Source organism: Solanum verrucosum, unplaced genomic scaffold (assembly GCF_900185275.1).
Source record: "Solanum verrucosum unplaced genomic scaffold, falcon-dt-bn FXZP01000451.1, whole genome shotgun sequence".
Taxonomy (NCBI): Eukaryota; Viridiplantae; Streptophyta; class Magnoliopsida; order Solanales; family Solanaceae; genus Solanum; species Solanum verrucosum.
In genome coordinates this window covers 155-15996 of record NW_026020337.1, presented here as the reverse complement: position 1 = coordinate 15996, position 15842 = coordinate 155, and the positions used below count along the sequence as shown (strand labels likewise).

The following is a 15842-nucleotide window of genomic DNA, read 5'->3' as shown; positions in this document are numbered from 1 at the left end:
ATCAGACTCAAGTCTGCTATTCCAGTCTACAAGGAGCTAAGTCATCCGAACGACGTCGGCAGCAAGTCAAGGGTATCCAGCACACACGGGTCATAAGTCTAAGGCAATGCTAGCCTAACCTAGACTAAGGACATCATGCTTACGGTTAAGGATGAACAAGGCATGCAAACATAGCATACAAGCATACAATAACATTTAGCACATAAGCATGCAACTCTACTAAACCGCTTAACATGATACTATACCCGAAATGTGGCCAATCGATCCTAACATAAGGTAACTAATCAAACTAAAGTAGTAAACTGGTACTCACCCCCAATTCACTCCAATCGACAGATTTTTACACAATTAAGCTCAATCTAAAAGAAAGGAAGTCGTAGCCTACCTTAAGGCCAATCGCGCGCTCTCCAAATCACTTTACCGGAGATTTCCCTTTCCGAACAGTCTCGAAACGCTGCCCCGCTATCAAAAATAGAGTCACAAACGTTACTACGGTCATTTAGACACCAAAATAACAACAAACGAAGACTGGTCAATTTTGGAGTCAAAACGGGAATCGTGGGACCCGCACCGAACTGTCCAAATTTGACTCTGTCAAGAGACCCTAAACAACACTCCAAACTTGTTTTGGAACACAATCGAGGCTCAAAAACAGCAAAAACCAACAAGCAAGAAACCACACTTTAATCAACTAAAAGAAACCGTATAGCAGTAGTCTAAACTCGGAATGAACTAGAATCGAAAGGTGCCCAGCACTCATTGAACACTCTACGACGAAGTCACGATAATTCTCAATATTTGGGACTTCGAATCACCCAAAACCGAGTTAAAATGAGTGAGATATGACCAAAACAAAAGTACCAAAATTAAAGACTCGAAAAAAGTACTGCAGTCAGGTTTTATCGCGAAATTACCTCGAAACACGTGGACCCAACAACTTCCGAACACTCTACCGCAAAGCCACCGAAAATACGAAGCTCCCGCACTTCGAATCGCCTAAATCGGACAAAAGATGAGAGAGTTATGAGGGTTTAAGTTTTGGGAAATGTTGCTGGTTTTTCTGCAATAAATAGCAGATTTGCTGCAATTTTTCCAAAACTTAAAAACTCCGACGGGGTGCTCCGAACTCGTTCGGAACCCCGTGCACGCAAACGAGATATGCAACCATACCAAATTCGATATTCCGGACTCAACGGAGAAGTCGAAATTTCGATCAAAGGTCATCTCGATAAAAAGTGGGTCCCACTTCCAAAGGCCATTTTAAGTCAAAACCCACAAAAGGGCTCGGAAAGATATCAAAAACCTCGGGACACAAAAGAAGGGTCAATCTAGACCAAACTCGACATTCTGGAGCTAACCGCATTGAGGGAATAGTCATCCGAGTGCGTTTACTCAGAATGTTGACCAAAGTCAAACTTAGACTTAAACTTAAAGTGAAAACGCCTAATCGCACCGACTCACACTGAAAACCTCGGGAGTCATGTCGACCATGCTACTAGCCTAAAATGACCCTTACGGAGCTGATGGATTCGTCAGAATTGGATTCCGATGTCATCTTCTTGAACTTTTGATCGAAAATGATCGTTCAAGGTTCATAAGCTCCAAAACACAAAAACTCGCACCAAGACCAAACGAACGACCAGGTGACCGAACTGTCAGTCCCAGCAAGTCATAAATGACTTGGGGTCGCTACAGGAACGCTCTAAACGACACACAGAAGGCAAGACACAGAAATGACCTGGAGGGTCATTACAATATCCACTACTAAAAAGGACTTTCGTCCGCGAAAGTAAGGGTCAGGAAGTACCTGAAGGCTCAAACAAGATGGGAAACTGCTCTCGCATCTCCTGCTCGGTCTCTCAGGTAGCCTCATCGACTGGATGATGCCTCCAACGGACCTTAACAACAGGAATGGCTCTCGAGCGCAATCTCCTCACATCTCTGGCTAGAATGACAACTGGCTCCTTTACAAATGTCAAACGATCATCCAACTCGACTGCATCATACTGGAGCACATGGGACTCATAGGAACATAACGCCGCAACATTGAGACATGGAAAACCGGGTGGATGGCTGAAAATGCTAGAGGTAGGGCCAACTCATAAGCAACCTCCCCAACTGTCCGGAGTATCTCAAAAGGCCCAATGTACCTAGGGCTAAGCTTGCCCCGCCTCCCAAACCTCATCACGCCCTTCATGGGCGACACACGGAGGAATACCCGATCACCAACAGAAAATCTCAAAGGTCGGCGCCTCCGATCCGCATAACTCTGGTGCCTACTCTGAGCCGGCCTGAGCCTATCCTGAATCACCCTCACCTGATCCAGGGCCTCCTGAAGCAAATCTGTACCACGCGGCCTAGGCTCTGTAGACTCAAACCAACCAACTGGAGAGCGACAACGCCTACCATATAATGCCTCGAATGGGGCCATCTGAATACTAGAGTGGTAGGTGTTGTTGTACGCAAACTCCGCCAAAGGTAAGAACTGGTCCCACTAACCTCCAAAATCCATAACACAGTCCCGCAACATATCCTCAAGGACCTGAATAGTACGCTCCGACTGGCCATCCGTCTGCGGGAGGAAAGCTGTGCTAACGTCAACCCGAGTGCCCAACTCATCCTGAAAGGTCCTCTAAAAACTAGACGTGAACTGAGAACCCCGATCTGATATAATAGAAACTGGCACCCCATGAAGTCGAACCACCTCCCGAATGTAGATATGAGCCAACCTCTCGGCGCTAAATAAAGACTGAACAGGAAGGAAATGTGCTGACTTGGTCAATCGATCAACGATGACCCAAATGCTGTCAACACCTCTAGAAGTCCGAGGCAACCCCACAATGAAGTCCATAGTGATACGCTCCCACTTCCACTCCGGAATGGGTAATCTCTGAAACTCACCACCAGGCCTCAATTGCTCGGCCTTTACCTGCTGGCAGCACAAGCAACGGGAAACAAAGTTAGCAATATCTCTCCTCATGCCACTCCACCAGTAATGCTGCCTCAAATCACGATACATCTTCGCTGTGCCCGGATGGATAGAGTATCTAGACTCATGGGCCTCAGAAAGTATCAACCGTATCAAATCCCCAAATCTCGGAACACAGATGCGGCCGGCGAATCTCAACACTCCATCAGGATCTAAGGTAGCCTGACCACCATCACCCGCTAACACTCGATCTCTAAGGGCCACCAAGGCCTCATCCTCAAACTGACAACCACAGATCCTATCAAGCAAGGAAGACTGAACTCCCATATGGGCTAAGACACGTCTAGGATCTGAGATATCCAACCGAACCATGCTATTGGCTAAGAACTGAATGTCCATAGACAAGGGTCGCTCCTCAACAGATATGAAGGCTAGACTACCCATACTCACCGCCTTTCGGCTCAAGGCGTCCGCTACCACATTCGCCTTGCCCGGATGATAGAGAATAGAGAGGTCAGAGTCCTTCAGGAGCTCAATCCAACGACGCTGGCTCGAATTAAGGTCCCTCTGGCTCATGATGTACTGAAGACTCCTGTGATCGGTATAGATCTCACATCGAACTCCATACAAGTAGTGCCTCCAAATCTTAAGTGCGAAAACTACCGCCGCCAACTCTAAGTCATGGGTGGGGTAATTGCGCTCATGAATCTTAAGCTGCCTCGAGCATAAGTAATAACCCGGCCCTGCTGCATCAATACACAACCCAAACCAACACCGGATGCGTCACAATAAACCGTGAAGCCCTCCCCTTAACTGGAAGAGTCAATATAGGAGCGGTGGTCAATAACTCCTTGAGCCTCAAACAAAGGGAACATCAACACGAGTCAACCGAGTCAGAGGTGCTGCCAAGGTAGAGAAACCCTCCACAAATCGTCTGTAGTAGCCTGCTAGTCCGACGAAGCTCCGAATCTCAGTAACTGAGGTTGGCCTAGCCCAATCACGAATAGCCTCAATCTTCGCCGGATCTACCATAATGCCCTCCTTAGATACAACATGCCCTAAGAACGCTACAGAGTCTAACCAAAACTGGCACTTTGAGAAGTTGGCATAAAGCCGCTGATCTATCAAAGTCTGGAGCACAACTCTCAAATGCTGCTCATGATCACACCTACTCCGCGAGTATATCAAAATATCATCAATGAAGACTATGACAAAGGAATCAATATAAGGCCTGAACACACACGTCATCAAGTCCATAAAGGCAACAGGGGCATTAGTCAACCCAAATGACATCACCAAGAACTCATAATGGCCATAACGGGTCCTAAATGCAGTCTTAGGGATGTCCGCTGCCCTAATCCTCAACTGGTGGTAACTGGACCTCAAATCAATCTTAGAGAACACTGAAGCTCCCTGTAGCTGGTCAAATAGGTCATCGATCCTAGGCAAATGATATCGATTCTTCATTGTCACCTTATTCAACTGTCTATAGTCAATGCACATGCGCATAGTACCGTCTTTCTTCTTAACAAAAAGAACGGGATTGCCCCAAGGTAATACACTAGGTTTGATAAATCCCTTACCCAAGAGATCCTGAAGCTGAACACTGAGCTCCTTGAGCTCTGCAGGAGCCATCCGATATGGCGGAATAGAAATAGGCCGAGTACCTGGCTCAAGCTCAATAGGAAAATCAATATCACGCTCTGGGGGTAGGCCAGGTAGGTTAGTAGGAAACACATCTAAAAGTCACGAACAACAGGAACTGACTCAACCGGAGGAACCTCCCTACTCACATCACGCACATAGGCCAAATATGATAAGCATCCACTAGCCACTAGCCTCCTAGCACGAATAAAAGAGATAACCCAAACTGGTGTGCTACCACGAGATCCCTGCCACACCACCGGAGGGATACCATGAATGGTTAAGGTAATGGTCTTAGAAAAGCAATCTAAAACAGCGCGATAAGGGGATAACCAATCCATGCCCAGAATCACATCGAAATCAACCATGTCAAGCAATATAAGGTTAGCCGGGTGTCACGCCCCTTGATAGTAACTAAGCAAGTTCGAAATACCTGATCCACTACTAAAGACTCACCCACGGGGGTCGACACACGCAACGGCGCTACCAGAGGCTCAGACATCATACTCAATCGAGAGGCATAGTAAACAGAAACATACGAAAAAGTAGAGCCTGGATCAAATAAAGCCAAGGCGGGTTACTGGCATAAAAGAATAGTACCTGTGATCAGATCGTCTGATGCCTCAGCCTCAGCTTCCGCCCTCGCTGGAGCTGCGTAGAAATGGCTATGTCTGCCTCTGCCCTGACCATCGAACCTACCACCTGACCTGCCTCCTCGGGGACCACCCCGTATACCTTACTGACCACCTCTACGGTCCTGACCCTGGCCACGGCCTCTAGCTGGAGGTGCTGGTAAAGCTGGGGGAGCTGCATGAGGAGCGGGAGCAATCCTACTATGCTGAGGGCAGTCCCTGGCCCATTGATCCATCTCACCACACTCATAGAAACCCTGTCGAGGGCGACTCCCAGAAGAACGACTACTATGGCCTGAAGAACCCGACTGAAACACCTCGCGGCCCTGACTCGAACTAGCCTCACTCCGACCACATCTGATGCCTGAAGAGAGGCCTGTGTAGGTCTGCTAGACTGACCCTGTCGAAACCGTCGTCTGGCCCTGTCATGATAATCTCTAGACCTAGGGCGGGAGCACTGTAGCTGCCCTCATGCCTAGCCCTCTTCTCGCTACCCTCTTGGGCCTCGCGATGAAGATGCTCCATAGTACTAGCATGGTCAACTACGTCTAAAAAGGATCGACCCGCAGAAACTAAGGATTGGGTCTTAAGCCGAAGCTGCAATCTCAACCCACGAAAAAGCACCTAACTCTCTCCTCCTCTGTAGGTAATATCATCTCGGCATGACGGGAGAGCTCGTGGAACCTAGTCTCGTACTCTGCCACCGACATGGAGCCCTGCTCCAACCTGCAGAACTGATCCCTGAGGCGGTCTCTGACGCTACGAGGGATAAATTTGGCCAAGAAGGCCTCAGAAAACTCATCCATGATACCGGTGGAGATCCCACTGGCCTGGTCCGAATGAATGTGCGCGCGCCACCACTGCCTGGCTGGCCCATCTAGCTGGTAAGCAATGAAGTCGGCCCCTCTAGACTTCACAAGGCCCAAAGTGTGAAGCCTCTCACGACAAGTAGTAAGAAACTCGTGGCATCCTCACCCACTGCCCCAGAAAACCTCGGTGGTGTCAACCTGAGAAACACACCAAGCATCTTCTGGTCCTCAAGCGGCATAGGTCTGTCCGCTGCCAAGGGCTGTACTCCCTCAGGTGGTATCTGGACATGAGGTGCCCTCACTGTAGGCTGATCCTGCGGTACTAGTGCTGGTGTAGCTGGGGCGGGTGGCTGCTGCATCCCCCAAGCACACCTAAGAGCTGAGCAATAGCGGCCTGGAGATCTGGAGTCAAAACTAGTCCGGGTGGCGGCTGGGATGGCCCGGCCCCACCGGCTGATCTGGTATACGAAGTGCTGAAGGGTCTGCTACTGGCTCTGGATCCTCCTCTCACTCCTGGACTGATGCTGCGGCCCTCTCTCGACCTCGGGGTCGGCGTCTACCCCAAGCTGGGGCTCTTTCTGCAGGCCTGGGTGCATCACCCCCGGTCGCGCCACCTCGTGAGTGAACCATCATGCGAAAGAGTGATACAAGTGAGATTTTAAGGAACCAATAAGACACATGCTGCACGAAAGTGAAACAGAAGAGGAAATCTTTCTAAGGACATTCTGTAGCCTCCCGAAGATAAGTTACGGACGTCTCCGCACCGATCCATAAGACTCTACTAGACGTTAGCTCTATACAAGTGAGACCGGTGGACCTGAGGCACTGATACCAATTTGTTACGACCCGATTTCTCGATTCATGATGGCACCTACTATACCCTACCAGTAGGTAAGCCAACCCGTAACCCAGAACATCAAGCAATGAGCAAAAGAGCAGAAACTAGCGAAAACAATAATCTAAACAAGAATAACAAGACGGAAGCAACCGAAAATAAATATATACAGAAATTCCTCCCAGAACCTAGAAGTCACTAGTACAGAGCTATCTAATAAAGAGTACAAGTCCCAAAAGTGGACCACAACAGAGCGTTTCTCAAAGGCAACAAGACTAGCTAAAACAAAAGAAGGAGACAGAACAAACCCCAAAACGCCAAGTGCTCGCCCTTGTCTCCGAATCACAGCTGCAAAAGAAGGCTGGAACTAATCACCGCTGGTAACTGGTACTGGGACCTGCATCACGAAATAGATGCAGAGCATAGCATGAGTACCAACACAACAGGTTCTCAGTAGGCATCACAGGCCGACTGAGCAAAAAAGGTAAAAACAATAAGAAAGGATAGAATCTAGACACAGAGAGGTCAAAACGGATAAGAAAAGAAAGCACACGAGCATACCAGAAACAAACTAAGTACACTAAACTAAACTTAACTGGACCCCCATATGCCCAGAAGGTACACTCCTGCACAAGCTCAAATAAAACCTGAACGAACCCACATAAGCCCAACAGGTACACGAAAAAGCTTAGTCTACTGAAAAAGAAGAAAATCGGGCTCCCAGCCCAAAGTAACTAAGATAATCCATCAGACTCCACCAGCCAGCAGTGCACTCCCAGCCCAGCTAGAAAGAGTGACCCTAGGGGGCACCCAACCAAACAGTCCACTCCCAGCCCAGCTAGAAAGAGGGACTCGTGAGTGAGGTAGATATCGCGAGTCGTCCTACCATGCAGTCAGCTCCTAGCCCAGCTAGAAAGAGCGACCCCGGGACACCCAGCTAGCAGCACACTCCCAGTCCAACTAGAAAGAGAGGCCCGGGGGTGATCGCTGATGCACCGAGTCTACCCAGCCAGCGATACTTCCCAGCCCAGCTAGAAAGAACGACCTCGGGGGTGATGGTATCTCCAATAGGATTCAATCCAACAACAACCACCGTGGAACGCCGTCCACTCTAAGATATCACATAAAAGGCTCCAAGCCTATACTATCTCAATCCCACGCCTCGAGTGATGCACCAAACCTTCGAGAATGTGTCGGAATCGCAGAATGAGAGAGAGAAGATACAGAAGTGCAGCAAGAAGCGATAACGCCTAATCTAAGGCTCAAACTATCAGACTCAAGTCTGCTATTCCAGTCTACAAGGAGCTAAGTCATCCGAACGACGTCGGCAGCAAGTCAAGGGTATCCAGCACACACGGGTCATAAGTCTAAGGCAATGCTAGCCTAACCTAGACTAAGGACATCATGCTTACGGTTAAGGATGAACAAGGCATGCAATACATACATACAAGCATACAATAACATTTAGCACATAAGCATGCAACTCTACTAAACCGGTTAACATGATACTATACCCGAAATGTGGCCAATCGATCCTAACATAAGGTAACTAATCAAACTAAGGTAGTAAACTGGTACTCACCCCCAATTCACTCCAATCGACAGATTTTTACACAATTAAGCTCAATCTAAAAGAAAGGAAGTCGTAGCCTACCTTAAGGCCAATCGCGCGCTCTCCAAATCACTTTACCGGAGATTTCCCTTTCCGAACAGTCTCGAAACGCTGCCCCGCTATCAAAAATAGAGTCACAAACGTTACTACGGTCATTTAGACACCAAAATAACAACAAACGAAGACTGGTCAATTTTGGAGTCAAAACGGGAATCGTGGGACCCGCACCGAACTGTCCAAATTTGACTCTGTCAAGAGACCCTAAACAACACTCCAAACTTGTTTTGGAACACAATCCGAGGCTCAAAACACAGCAAAAACCAACAAGCAAGAAACCACACTTTAATCAACTAAAAGAAACCGTATAGCAGTAGTCTAAACTCGGAATAAACTAGAATCGAAAGGTGCCCAGCACTCATTGAACACTCTACGACAAAGTCACGATAATTCTCAACATTTGGGACTTCGAATCACCCAAAACCGAGTTAAAATGAGTGAGATATGACCAAAACAAAAGTACCAAAATTAAAGACTCGAAAAAAGTACTGCAGTCAGGTTTTATCGCGAAATTACCTCGAACACGTGGACCCAACAACTTCCGAACACTCTACCGCAAAGCCACCGAAAATACGAAGCTCCCGCACTTCGAATCGCCTAAATCGGACAAAAGATGAGAGAGTTATGAGGGTTTAAGTTTTGGGAAATGTTGCTGGTTTTTCTGCAATAAATAGCAGATTTGCTGCAATTTTTCCAAAACTTAAAAACTCCGACGGGGTGCTCCGAACTCGTTCGGAACCCCGTGCACGCAAACGAGATATGCAACCATACCAAATTCGATATTCCGGACTCAACGGAGAAGTCGAAATTTCGATCAAAGGTCATCTCGATAAAAAGTGGGTCCCACTTCCAAAGGCCATTTTAAGTCAAAACCCACAAAAGGGCTCGGAAAGATATCAAAAACCTCGGGACACAAAAGAAGGGTCAATCTAGACCAAACTCGACATCCTGGAGGTAACCGCATTGAGGGAATAGTCATCCGAGTGCGTTTACTCAGAATGTTGACCAAAGTCAAACTTAGACTTAAACTTAAAGTGAAAACGCCTAATCGCACCGACTCACACTGAAAACCTCGGGAGTCATGTCGACCATGCTACTAGCCTAAAATGACCCTTACGGAGCTGATGGATTCGTCAGAATTGGATTCCGATGTCATCTTCTTGAACTTTTGATCGAAAATGATCGTTCAAGGTTCATAAGCTCCAAAACACAAAAACTCGCACCAAGACCAAACGAACGACCAGGTGACCGAACTGTCAGTCCCAGCAAGTCATAAATGACTTGGGGTCGCTACAGGAACGCTCTAAACGACACACAGAAGGCAAGACACAGAAATGACCTGGAGGGTCATTACAATATCCACTACTAAAAAGGACTTTCGTCCGCGAAAGTAAGGGTCAGGAAGTACCTGAAGGCTCAAACAAGATGGGAAACTGCTCTCGCATCTCCTGCTCGGTCTCTCAGGTAGCCTCATCGACTGGATGATGCCTCCAACGGACCTTAACAACAGGAATGGCTCTCGAGCGCAATCTCCTCACATCTCTGGCTAGAATGACAACTGGCTCCTTTACAAATGTCAAACGATCATCCAACTCGACTGCATCATACTGGAGCACATGGGACTCATTAGGAACATAACGCCGCAACATTGAGACATGGAAAACCGGGTGGATGGCTGAAAATGCTAGAGGTAGGGCCAACTCATAAGCAACCTCCCCAACTGTCCGGAGTATCTCAAAAGGCCCAATGTACCTAGGGCTAAGCTTGCCCCGCCTCCCAAACCTCATCACGCCCTTCAGGGGCGACACACGGAGGAATACCCGATCACCAACAGAAAATCTCAAAGGTCGGCGCCTCCGATCCGCATAACTCTGGTGCCTACTCTGAGCCGGCCTGAGCCTATCCTGAATCACCCTCACCTGATCCAGGGCCTCCTGAAGCAAATCTGTACCACGCGGCCTAGGCTCTGTAGACTCAAACCAACCAACTGGAGAGCGACAACGCCTACCATATAATGCCTCGAATGGGGCCATCTGAATACTAGAGTGGTAGTTGTTGTTGGACGCAAACTCCGCCAAAGGTAAGAACTGGTCCCACTAACCTCCAAAATCCATAACACAGTCCCGCAACATATCCTCAAGGACCTGAATAGTACGCTCCGACTGGCCATCCGTCTGCGGGAGGAAAGCTGTGCTAACGTCAACCCGAGTGCCCAACTCATCCTGAAAGGTCCTCTAAAAACTAGACGTGAACTGAGAACCCCGATCTGATATAATAGAAACTGGCACCCCATGAAGTCGAACCACCTCCCGAATGTAGATATGAGCCAACCTCTCGGCGCTAAATAAAGACTGAACAGGAAGGAAATGTGCTGACTTGGTCAATCGATCAACGATGACCCAAATGCTGTCAACACCTCTAGAAGTCCGAGGCAACCCCACAATGAAGTCCATAGTGATACGCTCCCACTTCCACTCCGGAATGGGTAATCTCTGAAACTCACCACCAGGCCTCAATTGTCGGCCTTTACCTGCTGGCAGCACAGCAACGGGAAACAAAGTTAGCAATATCTCTCCTCATGCCACTCCACCAGTAATGCTGCCTCAAATCACGATACATCTTCGCTGTGCCCGGATGGATAGAGTATCTAGACTCATGGGCCTCAGAAAGTATCAACCGTATCAAATCCCCAAATCTCGGAACACAGATGCGGCCGGCGAATCTCAACACTCCATCAGGATCTAAGGTAGCCTGACCACCATCACCCGCTAACACTCGATCTCTAAGGGCCACCAAGGCCTCATCCTCAAACTGACAACCACAGATCCTATCAAGCAAGGAAGACTGAACTCCCATATGGGCTAAGACACGTCTAGGATCTGAGATATCCAACCGAACCATGCTGTTGGCTAAGAACTGAATGTCCATAGACAAGGGTCGCTCCTCAACAGATATGAAGGCTAGACTACCCATATCACGCCTTTCGGCTCAAGGCGTCCGCTACCACATTCGCCTTGCCCGGATGATAGAGAATAGAGAGGTCAGAGTCCTTCAGGAGCTCAATCCAACGACGCTGGCTCGAATTAAGGTCCCTCTGGCTCATGATGTACTGAAGACTCCTGTGATCGGTATAGATCTCACATCGAACTCCATACAAGTAGTGCCTCCAAATCTTAAGTGCGAAAACTACCACCGCCAACTCTAAGTCATGGGTGGGGTAATTGCGCTCATGAATCTTAAGCTGCCTCGAGCATAAGTAATAACCCGGCCCTGCTGCATCAATACACAACCCAAACCAACACCGGATGCGTCACAATAAACCGTGAAGCCCTCCCCTTAACTGGAAGAGTCAATATAGGAGCGGTGGTCAATAACTCCTTGAGCCTCAAACAAAGGGAACATCAACACGAGTCAACCGAGTCAGAGGTGCTGCCAAGGTAGAGAAACCCTCCACAAATCGTCTGTAGTAGCCTGCTAGTCCGACGAAGCTTCGAATCTCAGTAACTGAGGTTGGCCTAGCCCAATCACGAATAGCCTCAATCTTCGCCGGATCTACCATAATGCCCTCCTTAGATACAACATGCCCTAAGAACGCTACAGAGTCTAACCAAAACTGGCACTTTGAGAAGTTGGCATAAAGCCGCTGATCTATCAAAGTCTGGAGCACAACTCTCAAATGCTGCTCATGATCACACCTACTCCGCGAGTATATCAAAATATCATCAATGAAGACTATGACAAAGGAATCAATATAAGGCCTGAACACACACGTCATCAAGTCCATAAAGGCAACAGGGGCATTAGTCAACCCAAATGACATCACCAAGAACTCATAATGGCCATAACGGGTCCTAAATGCAGTCTTAGGGATGTCCGCTGCCCTAATCCTCAACTGGTGGTAACTGGACCTCAAATCAATCTTAGAGAACACTGAAGCTCCCTGTAGCTGGTCAAATAGGTCATCGATCCTAGGCAGATGATATCGATTCTTCATTGTCACCTTATTCAACTGTCTATAGTCAATGCACATGCGCATAGTACCGTCTTTCTTCTTAACAAAAAGAACGGGATTGCCCCAAGGTAATACACTAGGTTTGATAAATCCCTTACCCAAGAGATCCTGAAGCTGAACACTGAGCTCCTTGAGCTCTGCAGGAGCCATCCGATATGGCGGAATAGAAATAGGCCGAGTACCTGGCTCAAGCTCAATAGGAAAATCAATATCACGCTCTGGGGGTAGGCCAGGTAGGTTAGTAGGAAACATATCTAAAAGTCACGAACAACAGGAACTGACTCAACCGGAGGAACCTCCCTACTCACATCACGCACATAGGCCAAATATGATAACCATCCACTAGCCACTAGCCTCCTAGCACGAATAAAAGAGATAACCCAAACTGGTGTGCTACCACGAGATCCCTGCCACACCACCGGAGGGATACCATGAATGGTTAAGGTAATGGTCTTAGAAAAGCAATCTAAAACAGCGCGATAAGGGGATAACCAATCCATGCCCAGAATCACATCGAAATCAACCATGTCAAGCAATATAAGGTTAGCCCGGGTGTCACGCCCCTTGATAGTAACTAAGCAAGTTCGAAATACCTGATCCACTACTAAAGACTCACCCACGGGGGTCGACACACGCAACGGCGCTACCAGAGGCTCAGACATCATACTCAATCGAGAGGCATAGTAAACAGAAACATACGAAAAAGTAGAGCCTGGATCAAATAAAGTCAAGGCGGGTTACTGGCATAAAAGAATAGTACCTGTGATCAGATCGTCTGATGCCTCAGCCTCAGCCTCCGCCCTCGCTGGAGCTGCGTAGAAATGGCTATGTCTGCCTCTGCCCTGACCATCGAACCTACCACCTGACCTGCCTCCTCGGGGACCACCCCGTATACCTTACTGACCACCTCTATGGTCCTGACCCTGGCCACGGCCTCTAGCTGGAGGTGCTGGTAAAGCTGGGGGAGCTGCATGAGGAGCGGGAGCAATCCTACTATGCTGAGGGCAGTCCCTGGCCCATTGATCCATCTCACCACACTCATAGAAACCCTGTCGAGGGCGACTCCCAGAAGAACGACTACTATGGCCTGAAGAACCCGACTGAAACACCTCGCGGCCCTGACTCGAACTAGCCTCACTCCGACAACGATCTGATGCCTGAAGAGAGGCCTGTGTAGGTCTGCTAGACTGACCCTGTCGAAACCGTCGTCTGGCCCTGTCATGATAATCTCTAGACCTAGGGCGGGAGTCACTGTAGCTGCCCTCATGCCTAGCCCTCTTCTCGCTACCCTCTTGGGCCTCGCGATGAAGATGCTCCATAGTACTAGCATGGTCAACTACGTCTAAAGAGGATCGACCCGCAGAAACTAAGGATTGGGTCTCAAGCCGAAGCTGCAATCTCAACCCACGAACAAAGCACCTAACTCTCTCCTCCTCTGTAGGTAATATCATCTCGGCATGACGGGAGAGCTCGTGGAACCTAGTCTCGTACTCTGCCACCGACATGGAGCCCTGCTCCAACCTGCAGAACTGATCCCTGAGGCGGTCTCTGACGCTACGAGGGATAAATTTGGCCAAGAAGGCCTCAGAAAACTCATCCTATGATACCGGTGGAGATCCCACTGGCCTGGTCTGAATGAATGTGCGCGCGCCACCACTGCCTGGCTGGCCCATCTAGCTGGTAAGCAATGAAGTCGGCCCCTCTAGACTTCACAAGGCCCAAAGTGTGAAGCCTCTCACGACAGGTAGTAAGAAACTCGTGGGCATCCTCACCCACTGCCCCAGAAAACCTCGGTGGTGTCAACCTGAGAAACACACCAAGCATCTTCTGGTCCTCAAGCGGCATAGGTCTGTCCGCTGCCAAGGGCTGTACTCCCTCAGGTGGTATCTGGACATGAGGTGCCTCACTGTAGGCTGATCCTGCGGTACTAGTGCTGGTGTAGCTGGGGCGGGTGGCTGCTGCATCCCCCAAGCACACCTAAGAGCTGAGCAATAGCGGCCTGGAGATCTGGAGTCAAAACTAGTCCGGGTGGCGGCTGGGATGGCCCGGCCCCACCGGCTGATCTGGTATACGAAGTGCTGAAGGGTCTGCTACTGGCTCTGGATCCTCCTCTCACTCCTGGACTGATGCTGCGGCCCTCTCTCGACCTCGGGGTCGGCGTCTACCCCAAGCTGGGGCTCTTCTGCAGGCCTGGGTGCATCACCCCCGGTCGCGCCACCTCGTGAGTGAACCATCATGCGAAAGAGTGATACAAGTGAGATTTTAAGGAACCAATAAGACACATGCTGCACGAAAGTGAAACAGAAGAGGAAATCTTTCTAAGGACATTCTGTAGCCTCCCGAAGATAAGTTACGGACGTCTCCGCACCGATCCATAAGACTCTACTAGACGTTAGCTCTATACAAGTGAGACCGGTGGACCTGAGGCACTGATACCAATTTGTTACGACCCGATTTCTCGATTCATGATGGCACCTACTATACCCTACCAGTAGGTAAGCCAACCCGTAACCCAGAACATCAAGCAATGAGCAAAAGAGCAGAAACTAGCGAAAACAATAATCTAAACAAGAATAACAAGACGGAAGCAACCGAAAATAAATATATACAGAAATTCCTCCCAGAACCTAGAAGTCACTAGTACAGAGCTATCTAATAAAGAGTACAAGTCCCAAAAGTGGACCACAACAGAGCGTTTCTCAAAGGCAACAAGACTAGCTAAAACAAAAGAAGGAGACAGAACAAACCCCAAAACGCCAAGTGCTCGCCCTTGTCTCCGAATCACAGCTGCAAAAGAAGGCTGGAACTAATCACCGCTGGTAACTGGTACTGGGACCTGCATCACGAAATAGATGCAGAGCATAGCATGAGTACCAACACAACAGGTTCTCAGTAGGCATCACAGGCCTACTGAGCAAAAAAGGTAAAAACAATAAGAAAGGATAGAATCTAGACACAGAGAGGTCAAAACGGATAAGAAAAGAAAGCACACGAGCATACCAGAAACATATGCAACCATACCAAATTCGATATTCCGGACTCAACGGAGAAGTCGAAATTTCGATTAAAGGTCATCTCGATAAAAAGTGGGTCCCACTTCCAAAGGCCATTTTAAGTCAAAACCCACAAAAGGGCTCGAAAAGATATCAAAAACCTCGGGACACAAAAGAAGGGTCAATCTAGACCAAACTCGACATTCTGGAGCTAACCGCATTGACGGAATAGTCATCCGAGTGCGTTTACTCAGAATGTTGACCAAAGTCAATCTTAGACTTAAACTTAAAGTGAAAACGCCTAATCGCACCGACTCAC

General features: G+C 48.6%; 2 pseudogenes; both read right to left on the bottom strand.

The window, feature by feature from the left end:
- Window positions 1–7: 7 nt before the first annotated feature.
- On the bottom strand, window positions 8–8136 carry LOC125836866 (uncharacterized; annotated as a pseudogene).
- Window positions 8137–8836: 700 nt separating this feature from the next.
- LOC125836867 (uncharacterized) lies at window positions 8837–15366 on the bottom strand (annotated as a pseudogene).
- Window positions 15367–15842: the final 476 nt, after the last annotated feature.